This window comes from Salvelinus sp. IW2-2015, linkage group LG16 (assembly GCF_002910315.2).
Source record: "Salvelinus sp. IW2-2015 linkage group LG16, ASM291031v2, whole genome shotgun sequence".
Lineage (NCBI taxonomy): Eukaryota > Metazoa > Chordata > Actinopteri > Salmoniformes > Salmonidae > Salvelinus > Salvelinus sp. IW2-2015.
The window spans coordinates 23,130,652-23,154,749 of NC_036856.1; positions in this window are offsets into that span (position 1 = coordinate 23,130,652).

The following is a 24,098-nucleotide window of genomic DNA, read 5'->3' on the forward strand; positions in this document are numbered from 1 at the left end:
TCCTCCTGTGACTGGCTGGCCTGAATATTGTTTGTGTCTGATAGGTGTTATTAACCCTTTAATTATGGCATTTATACAGATACAGTCCATGTTCTGGTTATTAATGTCACAAAGGGGGTCTTTTACCGGTAAGTCAATCCTTGTTGAGCTAACTGTAAAAACCTCACTTTACGTGTTAGAGCTGAAATGCAGCTGTCAGATACAGACATTCATACAGAGGGGAGTCCCCTGTACAACACTACTGGAGAATGGGCCTTCTCTCCATCTCTGGGGGGAAGATGGCAAACACACACCATTGATATGTGTGATAACAGCCCACTCATACCCAGAGTCAGGCCTGGTCTCCCAGTATCAGAGTGGGAGGAACATGCACATAGTCCTCGGGTGTCTCACCATGTGTGATTGTATGTGAATCAGATCCAGCACAGACCTGCATCCACCCATAATTTCCACTTATACCAGTTCTCAGCTGTTTGCGTGCCAAAATAACACCTGCACGCGCAGACACACACGCACACACTTTATTTTCCATGGAATCGTGTTTACAGAGATGCTTGGTTTCATGTTCTTTCTCTCCCTCCGCATCTCACTCTTTTGTTTGATGCACTTTCTCAGGTTCATTATGAGTCAGCGACAACAAAAACATGTCACACACACCGATATCAGATGGGGGGATGTATGGGGTTACAGTAGGTGGGCTCTTCCAGATAAGTTTATCCCTGTGACAGAAAGTCCATCTCAAATGTCTCCATGTCTGTTTTATTACTGTGGGGGTGGGGGTTTTCTGTGTGATCTCCCGCACTAAAACTCAACTCTACCCTACATCCCAAAGTTCACTCCACTGTATAATTTTATGCTCAAGGTGGTTGTTACACTAGGTGGTTCAGTGAACTACTGGATGCTAGTGGGATGATGATGATGATGAGTAAACTTGCCTGAGACCTGAAGATTTGTTGTGTCCAACTGTTCTGAATGTGTTGTACCTTGAATGTGGACAGTCGATGCATTTTGTTCTACCCTGCATATCGCACCTCTGAAGTAAAAGGTCATCTGGAAAAATGTGCAATATTTTTACCACCTGGGGGATTTCAGGAGAATAGTTGTTTGATAGAGCATGTCCAGACATGCAGTACCAACCTCGGTCTCTGACCTATATCAACCAGCTAACTGGAAGCAGATCTCTCAAGCTGTTGTTTGATGCTTAAAACACTGACTGTTAATCAGCATCACTGATTGAGAAATAGGGGAAACATTTTTATAAGAGATGGGAGAAGAGAGAGAAAGCATCATGGTACCGGATTGTGTGAGAGTGATTCATCTGTCACCACATCCCATCCTGATTAAACATATCACAACTACAATTGCTGTACAGCCCCTAATGGGAGCTACTGCTTTGTGGGTTGGAGGGGTATTTACCAGAGACCGTATATATAAAGGTTTTTACTGACCTTCACAGGCATGCATTCACGCACACACCACCACCACACACGCATGCATGCACACACACAAGTCAGTGGGTGGTTGCCCATGTGTGATTGCTGAGAACAGTAGATGAGGGCCAAAACCATGTAACTGACCAGCTTAGCTCTCGCTGTGTCAGCACACTATTATCAGAGGTCTTGGAAAACAGACTCAGACACACCTTAGACCAGCTCAGCTCAGAGGTCCTTTGTTTAATGATCAACCTGGTTGGAGTCCAGTCATTCATTATTTGGAGTGTTTGCCATCATGAGAACACTGAAATGCAATCATGATGATTAAACTCTAACACGGTAAATGCATACTGTACCTCTGAAAGACTGGTTAGATCAGGGGGAAAACAGTGACTTAGTCTGGACTGAGGGTAAGATAGAAGCCCGGCTTTCTAATGAAGTTAAGCTAAGCAGGTGCAGGCTTAGTTAGTGCCTGGTATGGGAGCAGGGCTGGCCCTAGCCTTTTGGAGGCCCTAAGCGAGATTTGGTTGCCCTGAAATTCTACCCATTTTACCATTGGGGGTAGAGAAATCTTTGCAGTTTAAATCTAATTTCCTGCAATTCTACACATTTTGCCATGACTTATGCCATATTAATGATATCTGACTCAGAGTGACTAACAAAAATCAATGGGGGTCCCCTGGAGGTCAGGGAGGGCCCTGGGCATGCAGTTGGTATTCGGCCATGATTTTCTACAAGTTTAGATTGGTTAGTCTAGCCAGCAATCAAAAATTTGTTAGCTCACATTGCACATTGAGTGACCATCAGGGACTGACATAACAACCGAAAAATTGCTGATGAAGAACCAGATTTCGAACTTCACCTTGCGTATTCTTCGATTCTAAATCTCAACAGTAAATTGAGACCCTGACTGAGTTGCAATTGTATTAACTACTGCTTATGCCTGGAGCCGGCCCTGGATGGGAGATTAAGGCCTTACAACACACACATAAACATGTAGTGTGGTATGTCAGGATGTCAGCTGACCCGTGTGGTGAAGATGGGTCTGCTGCCTCTGACAGGGTGATGTTACTGTCACAACGGAAAGAGAAAGACAGAGAGAGAGAGAGACAGCAAATGGACCCTTACAAAAACACATCCCTGGGCAACCGTGTAAGAGGAGGAGGGTGAGGAAGATAGACAAGATGTTCGGTGGATTACATGGAAACACACACACACAGTAAGAGATGCTGTGTGGACTGGGTGGAAAAGAGGCCGCATCGTGACGCACGGCCCACCGCAGAGTTTCCCAGCTTCATCAGAAAGGAAAAATCAACGGCTGATCTAAAAAAATAAGTGTGTGTGTGTTAGTGTGTGATATTTAGAACGCAATGACACTACTGTGACCTTACGTGTCTGTCACCTTACACCTTAAAAAATGCTTTTATATTTTTATGTGTGTCAAATCTCAATCAATTATCTCTGAAACTGATATAACTTGTGTAAACATTAACAGAATATGATGCAGTGTTCACTCTTCCAGGAAATGCTGTAAAGGTCTATGTTTACTGTGGTACTGCACTGTTATTTCCTGAAGTAGCTATAAAAAGAACAGCAAGTAGCCATGCTGCAGTTTTTGCTTAAAATCAAGGAAACTGACAGTCTGTGGATAGTTATCTAGTAGAACCTATAGATTCATAGATTCAAGTAAAATGTTGCTTTTTACTGAAAAAGGCCTCCATTCTCCTAAATGGTCAGCCAGTCTAACTATGGCTAACCAGTGGATTATTTCACCTCGTCTTTTCTACATGTGGATCAAATTGTTTTCACACTTGCAGTTCTGGTTGGTTCCTTAAAAAACCTGTGTCCAACGTAGAGATAACTGAATTATCTGAATCAGTTGTGTTAGTGCTGGGATGGAACAAAAGCCTTCACCCATGCAGCTCTCCAGGACCCTGGTATGAATGTAAACTGGCCAGTAGTCACTTTTTCGCAACCTTTAACCATTAAAGGGGAAATCTGCAGTTGCTACATGGAATTTCGGTTTCATGGTATGTACCCATTGATTCTTGAAGAAAATAACTTATTTATACCTCATGAGCTTAGCTCAACTGTCGTAACCCATCACAACTCAAATGTTCGTAAACAAGTAAATGTAAACCAACACTATATAGCCTCAAAACATGGTTAAAACTATAATTTGCATCCCTAGCTCTGTCTATGAATTTGAGAGTGGTTACATTTCTCCAGTCCCATCCCTCAGCTTTTTACTGAAACAGGGGCGGGGAAACGCTTTATTATTGTTTCAACTGCTGAATGCCCCTTTAAAGAAGGAATCCAGAGGTTGTGGGCGACCCAATGCCTCCCCACTTCTTGCTTAGTATTTTTACTTTGAACGGAAACAAGATGGTTGAGCCCTGAGCCGCTTGGTCTTCTGGGCAAGGTGTGTCTTTGCGCTAATCTCGTCTACTCGAATGACCCTGGTGCCCCGGAGCTGGAGGGGAAGTGAAATCACTTACAACCTAACGTTACAGCCACCAGAAACAAACAAAGCCGACGAAGCCAACAAGCGTCATTCTCGGTTCTGAATCAACTCGACCCCAAAACAGAAAAAGGAGCAAGAAAAAGATTGCTCATGACCAATCCAGAAACCGGATAAACATTGGAATTAATTTTGAAAGGTGGAAGAGTGACGCCGAAATGGCCACCATTCTAATGGATGCGTTTTTAGCCTGCTAGTTACGTTAGCTGCTAACGTTAGTGTGTTTAATGTAAGGAATCTAATGATAGCATCATGTAATTACACTGCATAAACCCCACAAGATGCCTAATGCCTTTATTTCAACTAGCTAACGTTAGCTAGCTAAAGCTAGCTATGCAGAGCGGCATAGACTAAGATACAGTAGAATAGGACACAATACAGTATATACATATGAGTAATGCAAAATATGTAAACATTATTAAAGTGACTAGTGTTCCAATTATTAAAGTGGCCAGTGATTTCAAGTTGATGTATACAGTGGTTCCTCCTTTAAAAGCTGTGTCATACTGCGGCACACCTTGCGGACTGCCGCAGCATTCTGTGGCACATCATTTAATTGTCAGACATTTTTTCTGTTAATGCAAGTTAGTGCTAGTTTGACCACCAGAGGGCATCTTTGAGAAGCATTCCATAGTCTTCCATATTGGCATTACCAGAGACGGGGAGGGCACGCGGGAAACCGGGGTTCAATACCCTGAAGGGGAGGAAGCAGTAGGCTGTCCTTGTAAATAAGAATGTGTTCTTAACTGATTCCATATGTGTTATTTCATAGTTGTGACGTATTCACTATTATTTTACAGTGTAGAAAATAGTAAAAATAAAGAAATCCTGGTATGAGTAGGTGTCCAAACTTTTGACTGGTACTTGCTTAATTAATTTGATTAATATTATGGTGTTTCTATTCCAAGAAAAAAGAAAAGCCCTCTGGGTTTCCGTTAGGATGGAACAGACAATATGGCGCTGTACAACGTGACGGTCGGCAGTACAGTACTGGGCTATTTAGCTAAAGACTCCCTGTGTCGTGGGGGCAGGGCACGCGGGAAACCGGGGTTCAATTCCCCAATGGGTAGGAAGGAGTAGGCTGACCTTGTAAATAATCATTTGTTCTTAACTGATTCCATATGTGTTATTTCATAGTTGTGATGTCTTCACTATTATTCTATAATGTAGAAAATAGTAAAAATAAAGAAAAATCCTGGAATGAGTAGGTGTATCCAAATATGACGGTCGGGAGTAGGCTACAGCATAAGTGGATTGGAGGATTCTAAATTAATATCTATGGGGCATAACATTTCCACACCCTAATTGTAGTGTAACTGAACTTTCAGTTGAGCGTACTAGTTCTTTGCCTTCTCTACCAGAAGTTGATGCTGTTGCTACTGTCTGTGTATACAGTAGGACAACAGCCTCTAAGGTGCTAATTTGTTTGTAGATGATAATGTTAACTTAGGAGGTTGGCAGCATTTTCGGCCCACGACCACCCCAAAAAATGCATCTAGCTATAAAATAATCACACAAACATGCATTTCTCAGGGAGATACTGGTGGAGGCAGTCTGATTTTGAGAAAACTGAGGCTGTACAAGTTAAGATAAGAAATGCTGTATGTATTTTCTGTTATGCTTAGTAATTCAATAATTATTTTGCTCGTAATCGCCGAAAATAGCTAGCTATGTTTGCCTGTACATCACATATTTCCTGCCTATATACAGCATTGATTCCTACCTAGTGTGAACTACCCACCAGAACGACTGAATGAATATCCAGCGGTCAGTGAAGTAAACAATGGCTCATTTGCATGACATATTGGTGGACTATGGGCCATCAAGTCATAGGATGGGACATTAGTATAACACATTACACTGGTTACAGCACACCAACACATCCTATGTATGTTAAGGACACTTTTGTGACTGACACTGACTTATTTGGTGCTAATGTCTCTACATTTAGCTGTAGTCAACAGAGCATTGATGGTTGAATTAATAAACGGTACATATGTTCTCATTATAATTTACTCATTCCCCATATTATGTAATCAAAATCAACATTTATTTGGTATATGTGTGGGGTGTATACGGGTTACAGTGGGGTGTATACGGGAATATGACATTGCGTTGTACCGGGTACTATTGAAGTAACAATTTGTTTGATGTCTTCCCACAGTGCCAACAATCCCCAAAGACTCGGACTTGTCCCTCCTGTCCCACTACCAACCAAGCAAGAGTTTCTCAAGAAACATCATCATTGATCATTACCATCAATGCTCTGTTGACTACAGCTAAATGTAAAAACTAAATGTAAAAACATTAGCATCAAATAAGTCAGTGTCAGTCACAAAAGTGTCCTTAACATACAAAGGGCTTGGTAGGAAACTTTTGTTCATACAGAATGGCATATAACATTGCGCTTGTTATAAGTATTTTAACTTTTCTTCATAAAACTTGAGAAATGAATATACAAATACATGGACAACTTGCTGCATAATAAAAAATGAACACAAATCTGTAATGAAAAAATCCACGTTTTCATTTTAATTCACATTTAAAAACACTTTACAAGGTAAAAGTGACTTTTCAACTACAAAAAATTGGGACAATTACAATAACAACTGAACGCTTGTAGAACTTAAATAAAACACCCATACAATACAGCTAGCTACCAGCTCCCATGAAAAAAGCCTACATGGTGCCGCGGTGGATCACGGGAGGCCAGTACTAGGCACACACAGCAACTTGGAATGATGACCCTGTTGCCAGGTTCCACACCTCCACCGCCATAAATGTATGTGCTGCAACTGCTTCTACCTTTTACCAGTGGTGGAAAAAGTACCCAATTGTCCTACTTGAGTAAAAGTAAAGATACCTAAATAGAAAATGACTCAAGTAAAAGTGAACGTAATCCAGTAAAATACTACTTGAGTAATAGTCTAAAAGTATTTGCTTTTGAAGATACATAAGTATCAAAAGTAAAATTATATATCGTTTCACACTCCAACACTCAGACATAATTTACAAACGAAGCAGGTGCTTAGTGAGTCCGCCAGATCAGAGGCAGTAGGTATAACCAGGGATATTCTCTTGATAAGTGTGTGAATTGGACCATTTTCCTGTCCTGCTAAGCATTCAAAATGTAACAAATACTTTTGGGTGTCAGGGAAAATGTATAGAGTAAAAAGTACATTATTTTCTTTCGGAATATAGTGAAGTAAAAGTTAAAGGTGTCAAAAATGTTAATTGTAAAGTACAGATACCCCCAAAAACTACTTAAGTACTACTTTCAAGTATTTTTACTTAAGTACTTTTCACCACTGCCTTTTACCCCCTACTAGGAGGTCATCAGAGCGTGTATGCGTCAATCTAAGTAACATAATTAAAAAAATCCCCATCAGAATCTATCAGTTTAAGCTAGAGATAACTGCATGGGCTGCATCTCAATCCACCGCATCCACCTATGGCAGCCTTCCGCATACGGTGGAAGATGGCCGTGCTACAGCAGTGTTTTTCAGACCATGAGACATCCCGAAAATCGGTCTTCTCACAAAAATGTCTGTATCGTCCGAACGGTTATGACCACTCTATGGAAAGATGAGACTCTCACAAACACAATGGTGTTTTACGTTTTGCTCTACAACCTAATCTAATTTACTCCCCCTCTCGTTATTGTGCCTGCCCATACTAGCTAACTTTTATAGCTTTTTGTCGGGCATTTCCATCTTTGTGTGTTAGCTAGCTAGCTAGTTAGCTTCGGGTCTTTCCCGTTACCTCAGAAGTTATCTTGTAGCTAGCTAGCTAAATTAGCCACACATAGCTATTGTAGCTATGATCACAGTGCTAGCAGTGTAGGCTATCGGTCCTCGCTTGACTATATATATATACATATATATTCATGGGAAATTACACATTTATGGTAGAAATGTTTTTTTGGGCTATCATGATGGAACATTCCTAGCTTTAGGGAGTTCCTTAGGGAGTACTTAGGTGCTCAGTTGGCTTTTGCCTGGGAGAGAGCAGGCTGGGCAGGTAACATTATTGGCCTAGAGTAGAGTGTAATACCTGGGAGAGAGCAGGCTGGGCAGGTAACAGGTTGGCTAGAGTAGAGTTATACCTGGGAGAGAGCAGGCTAGGCAGGTAACAGGTTGGCTAGAGTAGAGTTATACCTGGGAGAGAGCAGGCTGGGCAGGTAACAGGTTGGCTAGAGTAGAGTTATACCTGAGTTTTGTTATAGGCAGAGAGTTGTTGCCAGAATAGTTTATACTGAGAATATGTTTGATTTGTCCGTCTTTGTCCGTCCTGTTTGTGATTTTCTGTGCAAAGTTTATGGGCCAATTAGTCCTGCACCTGTTAACCTCTAAGAGAGGTGAGCATCCTCAGAACATCCTGTCTGTCTCCTCACTGTCCGATCCGCCGCTTCGGTTTCATCTTCACAGCGTAGTTCACAACCAGGTGACTTTGACCACAGATGCCTCCCTACAGGGATGGGGAACAGTTTTGAACCAGTCAGGGGTTTATGGTGTATGGTCCGCACCATTGTTAACAGCTCACATTAACGTTCTGGAGCTCAAGGTGGTTCACCTTGCACTACGGCACTTCCTCCCAGCACTGAGAGGACAACATGGTCTGACAACACAACCATGGTTGCACACATCAACCGCCAGGGCGGACTGAGGTCAATGGCACTGCACCAGGTAGCAAGGGAGCTACTGCTTTGGCAAACAGAAACCTTACATCCCTCGGAGCAACACACCTGCCAGGAGTGGAGAATCAGGCAGCAGACCTTCTCTCCAAACGAGGCCCTCTTTGTTCAGACTGGAGGATACATCCCACATGTTTCTGGACATGATTTGGATGGGCCATCGGCGATCGGTTCGCATTGCAAGACTCAACCCATTGTCCTACAGTGGCTTCAGAAAGTATTCACTCCCCCTCCCCTTTCACATTTTGTTCTGTTACAGCCTGAATTTTAAATTGATTAAAATGAGATTGTTTGTCACTGGCCTACACTCAATTACACTTTTACATTATGGGGTATTATGTTTTTTTGAAATTTGTACAAATTAATTAGTATTCAACTCCTTTGTTAGGGCAAGCCTAATTAAGTTCAGGAGTAAAAATAGTCACATAATAAGTTGCATGGACTCACTCTGTGTGCAATAATAGTGTTTAACATTATCCACACATACAATTATCTGTAAGGTCCCTCAGTCGATCAATGAATTTCAACCACAAAGACCAGGGAGGTTTTCCAATGCCTTGCAAAGAAGGTCCCCAATTGGTAGATGGGTAAAAGATTTTAAAAGATCAGACATTGCATATCTCTTTGACCATTGTGAAGTTATTAAGTACACTGTGGAAGGTGTATCAATAGACCCAGTCACGACAAAGATACAGGTGTCCTTCCTAACTCAGTTGCCGGAGAAGAAGGAAACCACTCTGGGATTTCACGTTGAGGCCAATGGTGCTTATTGGTCTTTTTGTCAAGCAAAACCTTTTGTGGAAGGTACTAAGCAGGGTGCAGACCCACTCGTGTAATCAACTTTGTTGCGATACGTCGAGTTTCCTTATAGGCCTATTTGGCGGGAAAATGTGGAGCCAGCTGTACAGTCTATTACCTGTTTTTGTTTGAGTTTTTTATAAAAAAATGTGAAACAATGTTATGTCTGTTTGTTGGTTTTCATTAAATCATGCATGGCTGTTCTTTATATGGTCTGAAATAAATGTGTTCATATGGGCACAATTATATCTTTAGGCTATAGCATACCACATTTTTTGCTGTTATGAAAATAAAAAAAATTATGTAGGAAAAAATTATCTGGTTAAAGGCCGACATTTGGACATTTTGGTTAAAACAGACTCTTTGTCACATGACTATAGAAATGGAAACATTGGGATTTTAGAGACACAAAGTCCCCCCCCCTTTTTAATAAAAAAAGGGTTTTATTAGATTAAAATAAAGTATGCTAGCCATTTACTTATATGGAGGTCATGGGTCATTCAGCTGCATACCTGTATCATCGTTAAGCAACAGCGTAATTGGTTCAAGGGGTACAGTTTCATCAATCATGTCTGAGAGAATGTATTACACTTTCCTCCAAAACCACCAAGTCCACCATTACACTTCTGTCATTGTAACACCTCAAACCTGATGTTTGCCATTCCAAAGGTATTCATGTATACGTTTATCAATCATTCCTCAATAGCCTACTGGTGGAGGGAGTGGGATCACCATGCTCAGGAAACTAATGCCAACACATTCATCTTTATGGAATCAACACTAGTTTGTAAAGAAGAAGGCAACTTCTCCCAAATGGTTAAATCTCATTCAACCTCCTTGTACATTTTCTCAGAATTAAACTTCACCAGACCATGCAGAGATGTTTGTATACCAATACTCAAATAAGTTAACTTTGTTTTCATAGATATTGTTGAGGGAAGTGAAACTTTCTTGGCCGCTTCCTTCAGTAACATTAATACTGATTTTGTCCAATTTATCTTATACCTGGACAGCAATTTGAATTCTTCAAATGTGGATAATAAAGATGAGATTAAATTCAGAATATTTTTCGTATATAGGAAAATATCATCCTCATATAGTGATATGATATGAGAGGGAGATTTAATCAGTATAGGAGAAGCAACTACATTCTGTCTTAGATATTGTACAGAAGGCTCTAGCGACAAAATTAATAACGTTGGGGATAGGCCGTCTCCTTGTCTACATCCCCGACAAATAGGGAATGGACTTGAGTGTATACCATTAGTAGAAACTGTAGCAACAGGGTTATATATGCTAACCCTGTTGCTATGGTTTCTACTAATGGTATATACTCAAGTCCATTCCATTCCAACGTTATTAATTTTGTCGCTAGAGCCTTCTGCACAATATCTAAGACAGAATGTAGTTGCTTCTGCTATACTGATTAAATCTCCCTCTCATATCATTGTAACTGACAGTTAACCTGTAAGTCTAGGCCGTTGTTTTTTGTTTGAATTGTTTACGTGTTCGCTGTGCGGGGGAAATGATAAGACAAGCGGAACTACGTAGCTAATAACTGTTGTTCCTTATTGTAGCAACACACTTTTGGAGGGAAGGCAATCCCGCGCTGTGTTAGCTAAGTTTTCATGTCATCGGGTGTAGTTCGTAAAGGTTGAAGCATGTATGTTAGGATGGTAACGTTATAATAATTAAGAATGAAGTGTGAATTCATGCCAGGAATAATACGTGTGAAGTTTGATTTCCTCCCTTCTGTAATAAGCAGCCAATGAGGTATTTTTCCATTATTCATATGTTTAATCTGATACTGTTATAGCGCCGGCTAAACTGCTTATGTATGTAAGCACTTCAGAGTTATACCAAGCTAATAAGTCACTCGTAAGATAAGGAGGTTGTAAGAGTGTGCTTAACTGTATTTTCATTTACTTTATAGTTCTCACGGAAGGTGATAATTCTGACTAAATCTACAGAATAAAGCCGCCAGTTAAAATCAAGGAACGGTTGTGCTCGTGGTTACTGGAGGGAGCTACAATCATATCACTACATGAGGATGATATTTTCCTATATACAAACCTTATCGATAAAATTATTTCCCAAAACAAAATTTCTCAGAGACAGCTCAAAGTACTGCCATTCAAACCTGTCAAACGCTTTCTCAGCATCTAGAGACAGCACAGCACATGGTGTGTCCAGCCTGTTGTGTTTTATGTGTTACATGCATTGATCAATGGACATTGTCAGCTGCAAGGTGACCTTTCATAAAACCTGACTGGTCCATGTGAATCAACTTATCCAAATACTTTTCCATCCGTAATGCCAACACTTTTGAATACAATTTTTGGTCAGAATTAATTAAAGATATCAGATGATAATTTGCACAATCTGTGTGATCTTTCCCTTTCTTTGGCAGTAGAGAGATTAATGCAGAGTTAGTGTGCTCATGAAAAAGAAACTGGTCGATGACCGAAGGAATTGACTCCAATAATACTGGTCCTAAAATGCCCCAAAAATGTAGTAACAGTTCAGGTGAAATGCCAGTGATAAAACATTTTTCTCCAATAACTTGATTCTGTGATTCCTGGTTTTATTGAGGTGAAAAAGATGATGTGGTTAGTAGCCATCCATGTAAACCTTGGGTCCTCTACAGAGTACTTGTTTATTTTCTAATTATTAAAACAATATATATATTTCACCTTTATTTAACCAGGTAGGCCAGTTGAGAACAAGTTCTCATTTACAACTGCGACCTGGCCAAGATAAAGCAAAGCAGTGCGGCAAAAACAACAACACAGAGTTACACATAAACAAACGTACAGTCAATAACACAAAATAAAAGAAAAATGTAAAAATCTATGTACAGTGTGTGCAAATGTAGAAGAGTAGGGAGGTAGGCAATAAATAGGCCCTAGAGGTGAAAATAATTACAATTCAGCATTAATACTGGAGTGATAGATGTGCAGATGATGATGTGCAAGTAGAGATACTGGGGTGCAAAAGAGCAAGAGGGTAAGTAATAATATGGGGATGAGGTAGTCGGGTGTACCATTACAGATTGGCTGTGTACAGATACAGTGATCGGTAAGCTGCTCAGACAGCTGATGCTTAAAGTTAGAGAGGGAAATATAAGACTCCAGCTTTAGAGATATTTGCAATTCGTTCTAGTCGTTGGCAGCAGAGAACTGGAAGGAAGGAATTCAACTTCTTTGGCTTGAATATCAGCCACAAACAATTCGTTTTTGAAGAATGGTCGTATTAAAATGCCAACATTTTGTTTTATTCACCTTAAAGCTCACATCCACTTGGGTAACCAGTCGATTATGATCTGAAAAGGTCTCAGGCAATATCTGTATTGGCGCAACGCACATATTTGGAGTATGCGAGAATAGAAAACATTAAATTCTACAGTATGATTTGTGATATGCAGAAAAACTGTTATGATCTTTCCCCCCCCCCATTTCATGGTATCCAATTGTTAGTAGTTACTGTCTTGTCTCATCGCTACAACTCCCATACGGGCTCGGGAGAGACGAAGGTCAAGAGCCATGCGTCCTCCGAAACACAACCCAACCCAGAAGCCAATGTGTCAGAGGAAACACCGTACACCTAGCAACCTGGTCAGCGCACACTGCGCCCGGGCCCGCCACAGGAGTCACTAGAGCGTGATGAGACAAGGATATCCCTACTGGCCAAACCCTCCCTAACCCAGACGACGCTAGGCCAATTGTGCGTCACCCCATGGACCTCCCGGTCGCAGCCAGCTGCGACAGAGCCTGGGCTCGAACCCAGAGTCTCTGGTGGCACAGCTAGCACTGCACTGCAGTGCCTTAGACCACTGCACCACCCGGGAGGCACTGGTATGATCTTTGATGCCCGAATTCTGAACTAGCCACACATCAGAGATATTGAGATGTTCCGTCATTGCATTCAACACTAATGGCTCCCGAGTGGCGCAGCGGTCTAAGGCACTGTGGTCCCTGGTCGGAATCCAGGCTGCATCACATCCGACCGTGATTGGGCGGCGCACAATTGGCCCAGCGTCGTCCGGGTTTGGCCGGGGTATACCATCATTGTAAATAAGAATTTGTTCTTAACTGACTTGCCTGTTAAATAAAAAAAGAATTATGCTGATTATTGGGCATGTGAAAAAGTTTTCGTGGATCTATCAAGCTTGAGATTCCAAACTGCATTTGTATCTGCCCATATGACCAATTCGTACTCTGAAAGTGATAACAATTCTTTGGTAAGCCCAGGGGAAAATCTGTCCTCAAAGACAGCGGGTGCATAGATAGAGACAAATGCTCCTTTCTTGCCATACATAGACGTGCAAATGTAAACTAAGCGGCCTGAAGTGTCCTTGCTAGTCTTTTCGATAACTAAAGTTAAATTCCTTTTAATCAAAATAACCGCACCTTTGGACTTAGAGGCTCCAATAGCCGAAGCAGAAACTTTATAAACCTGTAAATTAGAGACACATTCTCCTCGCCAATGAGATTCCTTGATAAATACAATAGAAATATTTTTACGGCGCATTAAGTCTAAACATTTAGATCTCTTAATTTTCGCATTCAAACCATGGATATTCAGGCATAAAGGAGACAGCTTAACCATTGTCAAAAACAATCCTGACAATTACGAGTTGAACTGAAAGTGGTTCAGATTTACGTCAGATAAGCAGTGACATGTAACTGAGATAAGTATCCTCCCCCCACCCGCGCCAGACACCCCCGCTGTTTCTGAGAAGCATGACATCCACACAACGCAGCTCTTGTAGGTCTCCAGAACTCGGGCCTAGTCCCTCCTAAATAAAATATATTCCAATCAGGTTATACAAACAAAAAAAGTCGAAAGTAGAAAAATTAAAGGCGATATAACCAAGAGGAATGACGCTTGTGAAGCTGTGCAACCAAACTTGAAAACAAAACCTGGCTACAGTGGTTTAGGGAAATAGTGATTAACTTAATCTCCCTAAAAGCTAGCAACATCAACATCAATCACGTTCCAACTTCAACATACTCTCATTTAAATATAGTTGAAACTTTAGGTAGTCGAAACTTTAGGTAATTGCTGCAAATCCATGGGTTCAAACAGTGAAAACATTACCATATTATATAATCCGGTACTAAATAATAATAATGAAATCAAACAAAGAGTCCAAAATAAAGTCAACAGGTTGAACCAGCCTCCAGCTCCGCTGTCGCTGGGGAGACTTCTCCGAAATTCCTCTGCCTCTGTTGCCGAGGTGAAGGAGAGCTGCTCACCATTGAAAGTAAGTCGCAGGGTGGTGGGATAGATCAGAAAAGAAGGTATGCACTGCAAGTACAATTCCCCCTGGGCATCTGAGAATGCTTTCCTTCACTGAATTGTGAAGGCACTGTAGTCCGCATAAAAACGTATGGTTCTCCCGGCATCTTGGACGGGCGCATTCTTTCTTGCTTCACGTGCTCCCTGTAGAATAGCGTTGCGGTCCTGGTATCTGAGAACCTTGAAGACCATGGTCTGGGGGTTGTCGTTCTTTGCATTTTGGTTGTAGACCCTGTGGGCCCTTTCCATTTGAATCGGAGTAGTACCAAGTGACGGAATCCATTTGGGAAGGATTTCTTGCAGGAAAGCAATTGCATCACCTCCCACCCGGTTTGTAGCTATCCCATGACCCTCACGTTATTGCGTCTGTCTTGATCCTCAAGCGACGCCATTTTGAACCGCATCTTCTCAAGTTCCAAAGTGCAGAGGTTCATATCCCTTTTTAGGCCCCTTGCCTCAGTCTGAATGCGATCCAGCTTTTATTTTAGTGCTCGAACTGATCCCATGTGGGTGTCCAACTTATCTTGCAAGTTAGCAACTTGTTCCCTCACTCCTTGAATTGCTGCACCAACAGCATGTGTAACCACCACCTCCATCCGATCTTGTTGTTCATCTAAAGCTAGCATCAGTAGCTAATTTGGTTTTCTGGTGTTTAGTTGCCATTTTAGTGGGTGAACCCATATGTTTCTTGACCCCAGACATTTCCACTGACGTTTAAACTAGAAAGTATAAAAAATTAAGTAAAAGTAGAAGTAGATAACCTGAATAAAATATAGAATGAGAAAATGTCAGCAGGAGCTTCAGAGTCTTCTGACCATTGCGTTTGTAGGTCATGTGACCTTCCCAAAGGTTGCAAGTTTGAATCCGGCAATATGACATTGTTTGTTGTTGTTTATATTTTTGTTTTAAGCCTATCCCAAACCTTAACACTTACCTTAACCATTCAGAGTTAATGCCTAACCTTAAGAATTTGGGGTTAATGCCTGAACTTGACCCTTAGCTTAAAAATGTGGAGTTAATGCATATACTTAATCTTAAACACTTAGAGATTTGACGTTTGGAATGTTTGAGAAACATGGATGAACGTCTAATTCTGACATGAGACTGTGAGAGCTGGTAGCAGCAACTAGGCCTAATGAATTACCTTTGGAATGATCCTCTTTGAACTGCCAGATCTAAATAAATGGGTTGGACGGATTGATGCGATAGTCCAGCAATCTAATTACAAGTCGTTCATATGCTAATAATCAAAATGTTCTGTTAAAAAGATCTTGCACTGCTACCCTCAGCATACATTATTCTTAGAGGAGGTCACAACAAGCAATGGAACCCAAATGTATCACCTCTGTACATTGGAAAAATATCCTGGCGGATGAAAGCTACACCTACAGATGGGAACAACAACCTGCAAACAAGTCCTTCTAGATGTACACTAAATATGATGCTTTCAAATGCTGGGGTCTCCAAGTTATCAGGAGAACACAACCATATCCCGGACAATGTTTGGATTCTGATCCGAAAGGTGATGAATGGCCTGAAGGACAGAAGCCTGGAGACCCAGAAAGAAACAAACAAGTTGTGGACCGTGGTACACATGACTTGCCTGCGTCTATTTGGGGAGAAATGCCCTCTCTGAAGAACATGAAGAAGTTGGTGTAGAGCCGCCGACAAAAGAACAACGGGGCGCCCCCTGTTGCTGACAGGTGTATAAAATCGACCACACAGCCATTGCAACACTCACTACCGAGTCCCAAACTGCCTCTGGAAGCAATGTCAGCACAAGATCTGTTTGTTGGGAGATTCATGAAATGGGTTTCCTGGGCCAAGCAGCTGCACACAAGCCTAAGATCATCATGTGCAATGCCAAGCGTCGGCTGGAGTGGTGCAAAGCTTGTTGCCATTGGACTCTGGAGCAGTGGAAACGTGTTCTCTGGAGTGATGAATCTGGATTTGGCAGACGCCAGGAGAACACTACCTGCCCTAGTGCATAGTGCCAACTGTAAAGTTTGGTACAGGAGGAATAATGATCTGGGGCTGTTTTTCATGGTTCGGGCTAGGCCTCGTAGTTCCAGTGAAGGGAAATCTTAACGCTACAGCATACAATGTCATTCTAGACAATTCTGTGCTTCCAACATTGTGGCAACAGTTTGGGGAAGACCCTTTCCTGTTTCAGCATGACAATGCCTCTGTGTACAAAGCGACGTCCATACAGAAATGGTTTGCCGAGATCGGTGCAGAAGAAGTTGACTGGCTTGCACAGAGCCCTGACCTCAACCCCATCGATCAGCTTTGGGATGAATTGGAACGCCGACTGCGAGCCAGGCCTAATTTCGCAACATCAGTGCCCGACCTCACTAATGCTGTTGTGGCTGAATGGAAGCAAGTCCCCGCATCAATGTTCTAACATCTAGTGGAAAGCCTTTCCAGAAGAGTGGAGGCTCTTATAGCAGAAAAGGGGAGACCAACTCCATATTAATGTCCATGATTTTGGAGTGAGATGTTTGACGAGAAGATGTCCACATACTTTTGGTCATATCATGTATTTGTTTTTTATTTTCAGGATTATAGAACTGCTACTACACTGTCCTGAAAGACTTGGCAAAGACCAACATCGGAGTGGAGGGCTGGAATCAAATATTTTTGGCAAATATTGGCGCTCCCCACCATTTGGAATTTCATTGAGGCATTGCAACGACAGCAGCAAAGAGGTAAAATGAGAATGGAGCAGCGACTTGCTGGCGTTCCACCACCATGGCAAAGACCCTGCTACCACAAGCAACAGAAGGATCTGAAGTCACTGGTTGAGAAGTACACCACTCAATGGCCGGAGACTTACCTGAAGAGAGTTGCCTACACTTTCAAGTTGAAGTTGTGAATACTCCAAAATCCATCTGAGAGAAATGAGCACCTAGCATACTTGGACACTTCTTCGTGACACATCAATTTCTACCATTTCAATGACTCCAAAATCCGTATGAGACTAGAACAAAAATCTTGGATGATTTGTTTGCGAAGTTTTTTTATGGCACTGCATTGTCATTTAGCCTACTCTTGTTTTTTTTTTAATGTTTTTTTTAAATAAATGTTTTAGGCTTACTTATTTTTGACCCATAATTTTTGGTATTTTGCAAAGCTTATTTGTTGATAAATGTTTTATAGTGAATGATTGGTGTTAATGGATGGTGTAATTTTTTTTATTTGAAGTAAATGTTTTAGGCCTTGACTTTTTTGTTGATAAATAAATGTTTTATAGTGAATGATTGGTGTTAATAGATGGTGTAAAAACTAGATAAAACAAAAATACATTCTTTAAAACGAGAATACATTGTAGAAACTATAGATATAGTATAGTCCGTTTTTAGCCTTCAGCCTTTATATAACCATATGAACTTATTTATATACAATATTCAGTCCATATGAACACATTTCTATAGGCCTAGGCTCCAACATCCTTCCCATATGAACACATTTATAACTGAACCAATTTCTGTAGGCTATATATACAATATTCTGCCCATATGAACTAATGTACACTACATGACCAAAAGTATGTGTACACCTGCTAGTCGAGCATCTCATTCCAAAATCATGGGCATTAATATGGAGTTGGTCCCCGCTTTGCTGCTAAAACAGCCATGTTATTCTCATGTTACTTTTAGTAGTTATTGTAATTCGTTATTCACTGTGTATTTATTCCTAGTGTCACTATTTCTATTTTGTATTTTATTTTGTATCTTTATCTCAAGTCTATGGAACGCCGTTTGGGTCTTTGCGTGTCAAAAAAGATACACGTTAAAGAACACTATCTGACGTGTAAAATAACACTATTTGACGTGTCAAATAAGCTTGTTGACCAATCAGGACTTGAACATGTAACATAATAATTTAACACATTTATACATTTTTGACGTAGTTCTTACACATTGATTACACTATCACTCGTATTTCATATGTCACAACGATTCACCGATACGTATGCTATGATGCTGGTAAAGTTGTGTCTGGCGCCCGTGCTGCTGCTGCATGTGCGCAGACACACTTCCCCGAGCTCTGGACAGTGCTGATCGTAAAAAAGCTAGCTAGCTGATGGATGCAAACAATGTTCTTCTCCAAAAACATAGCAAAACGACATAATCTGTTTCAGTAGCTATAGTCATCTAAAATACCCCTAATTTATAAGACAGTTCTTACTTGATTAATGGTGGTCGGACCCACCTATGTGAAGTTAGCCACAATAATGATTATCCACAGTAGTGGCTAAAGCTAGCTAGTTACCCCAGAAGTTGCTGATAAACATTTTTGATCCTGCTCGTTTGATCCTGATCTAATTTCAAATGCTCACACAGACGTTTTCACATTCGGTTGAACAAATAATGCCTTATTACTAACATGCTAATGTACAGCTTTGACAATGATCGTAATGGTGGCGCTTGGCTTGCACGTGCAAATTCAACACACACAACATTCTATACATTTCTATGATGAAATGGCGCCGGAGAAGAAGGCTGACGTTTTACGTGTCCCCAACCGATTGTGTTTTTTTGTTTGTTTATTTGCGCTGTTTGTAACTTATTTTTTAACTTATTTTGTACATAATGTTACCGCTACCATCTCTTATGACCGAAAATAACTTCTGGATATCAGGACTGCGATTACTCACCACGGACTAGCTGTCACGCCCTGGCCTTAGTTATCTTTGTTTTTCTTTATTATTTTAGTTAGGTCAGGGTGTGACATGGGGGATGTAAATTCCAAGCATCTGCCTCTAACCCTAGGAAGCTCTTTGCCACCTTCTCCTCCCTCCTGAATCCTCCTCCCCCTCCCCCCCCCTCCTCCCTCTCTGCAGATGACTTCGTCAACCATTTTGAAAAGAAGGTCGACGACATCCGATCCTCGTTTGCTAAGTCAAACGACACCTGAGCTGGTTTCTGCTCACACTGCCCTACCCTGTGCTCTGACCTCTTTCTCCCCTCTCTCTCAGATGAAATCTCGCGTCTTGTGACGGCCGCCGCCCAACAACCTGCCCGCTTGACCCTATCCCTCCTCTCTTCTCCAGACCATTTCCGGAGACCTTCTCCCTTACCTCACCTCGCTCATCAACTCATCCCTGACCGCTGGCTACGTCCTTCCGTCTTCAAGAGAGCGAGAGTTGCACCCCTTCTGAAAAAACCTACACTCGATCCCTCCGATGTCAACAACACAGACCAGTATCCCTTCTTTCTTTTCTCTCCAAAACTCTTGAACGTGCCGTCCTTGGCCAGCTCTCCTGCTATCTCTCTCAAATGACCTTCTTGATCCAAATCAGTCAGGTTTCAAGACTAGTCATTCAACTGAGACTGCTCTTCTCTGTATCACGGAGGCGCTCCGCACTGCTAAGCTAACTCTCTCTCCTCTGTCCTCATCTTCTAGACCTATCGGCTGCCTTCGATACTGTGAACCATCAGATCCTCCTCTCCACCCTCTCCGAGTTGGGCATCTCCGGCGCGGCCCACGCTTGGATTGCGTCCTACTGACAGGTCGCTGCCTACAAGGTGGCGTGCGAGAATCTGTCTCCTCACCACGTGCTCTCACCACTGGTGTCCCCAGGGCTCTGTTCTAGCCCTCTCCTATTTCTCGCTATACACCAAGTCACTTGGCTCTGTCATAACCTCACATGGTCTCTCCTATCATTGCTATGCAGACGACACACAATTAATCTTCTCCTTCCCCCTTCTGATGACCAGGTGGCGAATCGCATCTCTGCATGTCTGGCAGACATATCAGTGTGGATGACGGATCACACCTCAAGCTGAACCTCGGCAAGACGGAGCTGCTCTTCCTTCCCGGGGAAGGACTGCCCGTTCCATGATCTCGCCATCACGGTTGACAACTCCATTGTGTCCATCCTCCAAGAGCGCTAAGAACCTTGGGTGATCCTGGACAAACCCTGTCGTTCTCAACTAACATCAAGGCGGTGGCCCGTTCCTGTAGGTTCATGCTCTACAACATCCGCAGAGTACGACCCTGCTCACACAGGAAGCAGCGCAGGTCCTAATCCAGGCACTTGTCATCTCCCGTCTGGATTACTGCAACTCGCTGTTGGCTGGGCTCCTGCCTGTGCCATTAAACCCCTACAACTCATCCAGAACGCCGCAGCCCGTCTGGTGTTCAACCTTCCCAAGTTCTCTCACGTCACCCCGCTCCTCCCGCTCTCTCCACTGGCTTCCAGTTGGAAGCTCGCATCCGCTACAAGACCATGGTGCTTGCCTACGGAGCTGTGAGGGGAACGGCACCTCAGTACCTCCAGGCTCTGATCAGGCCTACACCCAAACAAGGGCACTGCGTTCAATCCACCTCTGGCCTGCTCGCCTCCCTACCACTGAGGAAGTACAGTTCCCGCTCAGCCCAGTCAAAACTGTTCGCTGCTCTGGCCCCCCAATGGTGGAACAAACTCCCTCACGACGCAGGACAGCGGAGTCACCACCTTCCGGAGACACCTGAAACCCCACCTCTTTAAGGAATCTAGGATAGGATAAAGTACCCCCCCCCCCCCTTAAAAGATTTAGATGCACTGTTGTAAGCTGGCTGTTCCACTGGATGTCATAAGGTGAATGCACCAATTTGTAAGTCGCTCTGGATAAGAGCGTCTGCTAAATGACTTAAATGTAAATGTAAATGTAATGTTTGTGTGTTTTTGTCTCGTCTAGGGTGTTTGTATTGTCCAGGGGGTGTTTGTAGAGTTCATGGGGTTGTGTTCAGTGTAGGTGTTTATGTAAGTCTATGGTTGCCTAGATTGGTTCTCAATTAGAGACAGCTGTCTATCGTTGTCTCTGATTGGGAGCCATATTTAGGCAGCCATAGTCATTAGGTAGGTTGTGGGTAATTGTCTATGTGTAAGTTGCCAGTGTCTGCACTTATTTGTTTTCTATAGCTTCACGGTCGTCGGTTTGTTGTTTTGTTAGTTTGTAAAAGTGTTTGTTTCGTCTTCATTAAAAAGGAAGATGTATTGTTATTACGCTGCGCCTTGGTCCTCCTCTCTTTCTCCTAACGACGATCGTGACACTAGCAGAATCCTGTTTTTCCTTTAATGAGTCTGACGAGCGCGACGCGAATGATATACTGCTTTCTCGGGAAAAGGCCCAGATCCCCGTGATTTGTGTGAAGAGGAGGCGGAGAGAAAGGGGCCAGAGGGCGGGCTGCCTTCTGAGAATTCATAGGTGATCGAATAAACCTCCACTTCCTTCCATTCTGCTAGCAAACATGCAATCTTTGGAGAATAAAATCGATGACCTACACGGAAGATTAAACTACCAGCGGGCCATTCAAAACTATAATATCTTATGCTTCACGGGGTCGTGGCTGAATGATGACACTATCAACACACAGCTGGCTGGTTATACGCTGCACCGGCAGGACAGAAAACGGCGTCTGGTAAGACAAGGGGCGGCGGACTATGTATTTTTGTAAATAACAGCTGGTGCACAATATCTAAGGAAGTCTCGAGCTATTGCTCGCCTGAGGTAGAGTATCTAATGATAAGTTGTAGACCCCACTATCCACCTAGAGAGTTTTCATCTGTATTTTTTGTAGCTGTTTATATACCACCACAGACTGAGGCTGTCACTAAGACAGCATTGAATGAGCTGATTTCCGCCAAAGCAAACAACAAAACGCTCACCCAGAGGCGGCGCTCCTATTAGCCGGGGACTTTAATGCAAGGAAACTTAAATCCATTTTAACCAAATTTCTATCAGCATGTTACATGTGCAACCAGAGGGGAAAAAACTCTGGATCACCTTTACTCCACACACAGAGACACATACAAAGCTCTCCCTCACCTTCCATTTGGCAAATCTGACCATAATTCTATCCTCCTGATTTCTGCTTACAAGCAAAAATTAAAGCAGGAAGCACCAGTGACTAGATCAATAAAAAAGTGGTCAGATGAAGCAGATGCTAAGCTACAGGACTGTTTTGCTATCACAGACTGGAATATGTTCTGGGTTTCCTCCGAGTACACCACATCAGTCATTGGCTTCATCAATAAGTGCGTCGATGACGTCGTCCCCACAGTGACTGTACGTGCACACCCCAACCAGAAGCCATGGATTACAGGCAACATCTGCACCGAGGTGAAGGCTGCCGCTTGCATGGAGCAGGACTCTAACCCGGAAGCTTATAAGAAATCCTGCTACGCCCTCCAACGAACCATCAAACAGGCAAAGCGTCAATACAGGACTAAGATCGAATCGTACTACACCGGCTCTGACGCTCGTCGGATGTGGCAGGGCTTGCAAAACATTACAGACTACAAAGGGAAGCACAGCCGAGAGCTACCCAGTGACGAGCCTACCAGACGAGCTAAACTACTCTATGCTCGCTTCGAGGCAAATAAACACTGAAACATGCATGAGAGCACCAGCTGTTCCGAAAGACTGTGTGATCACGCTCTCCACAGCCGATGTGAGTAAGACCTTTAAACAGGTCAACATTCACAAGGCCGCAGGGCCAGACAGATTACCAGGACGTGTACTGCGAGCAAGCACTGACCAACTGGCAAGTGTCTTCACTGACATTTTCAACCTCTCCCTGTCTGAGTCTGTAATACCAACATGTTTTAAGCAGACCACCATAGTGCCTGTCCCCAAGAACACTAAGGTAACCTGCGTAAATGACTACCAACCCATTACACTCACGTCTGTAGACATGAAGTGCTTTGAAAGGCTGGTCATGGCCCACTTCAACACCATTATCCCAGAAACCCTCGACCCACTCCAATTTGCACACCGCCCCAACAGCAATCTCTATCAAATCAAATCAAATGTATTTATATAGCCCTTCTTACATCAGCTGATATCTCAAAGTGCTGTACAGAAACCCAGGTTAGCAGTTCACTAAACTCTTAATTCAGCCCTTGCCTTAACAGGAAGCCAGTGTAGGGAGGGTAGCACTGGAGTTAATATGATCAAATTTGGTTCTAGTCAGGATTCTAGCAGCCCTATTTAGCACTAACTGAAGTTTATTTAGTGCTTTATCCGGGTTAGCCGGAAAGTTAGGCATTGCAGTAGTCTAACCTAGAAGTAACACAAGCATGGATAAATTTTCTGCATCATTTTTGGACAGAAAGTTTCTGATTTTTGCAAGTTTACGTAGATGGAAAAAAAGCTGTCTTGAAAACAGTCTGAATAGTTCGTCAAACGAGAGATCAGGGTCCAGAGTAACGCAGAGGTCCTTCACAGTTTTATTTGAGACGACTTTACAACACATCAAGATTAATTGTCAGATTCAATAGAAGATCTCTTTGTTCTTGGGACTAGAACAAGCATCTCTGTTTTGTCCGAGTTTAAAAGTAGGAAATTTGCAGCCATCCACT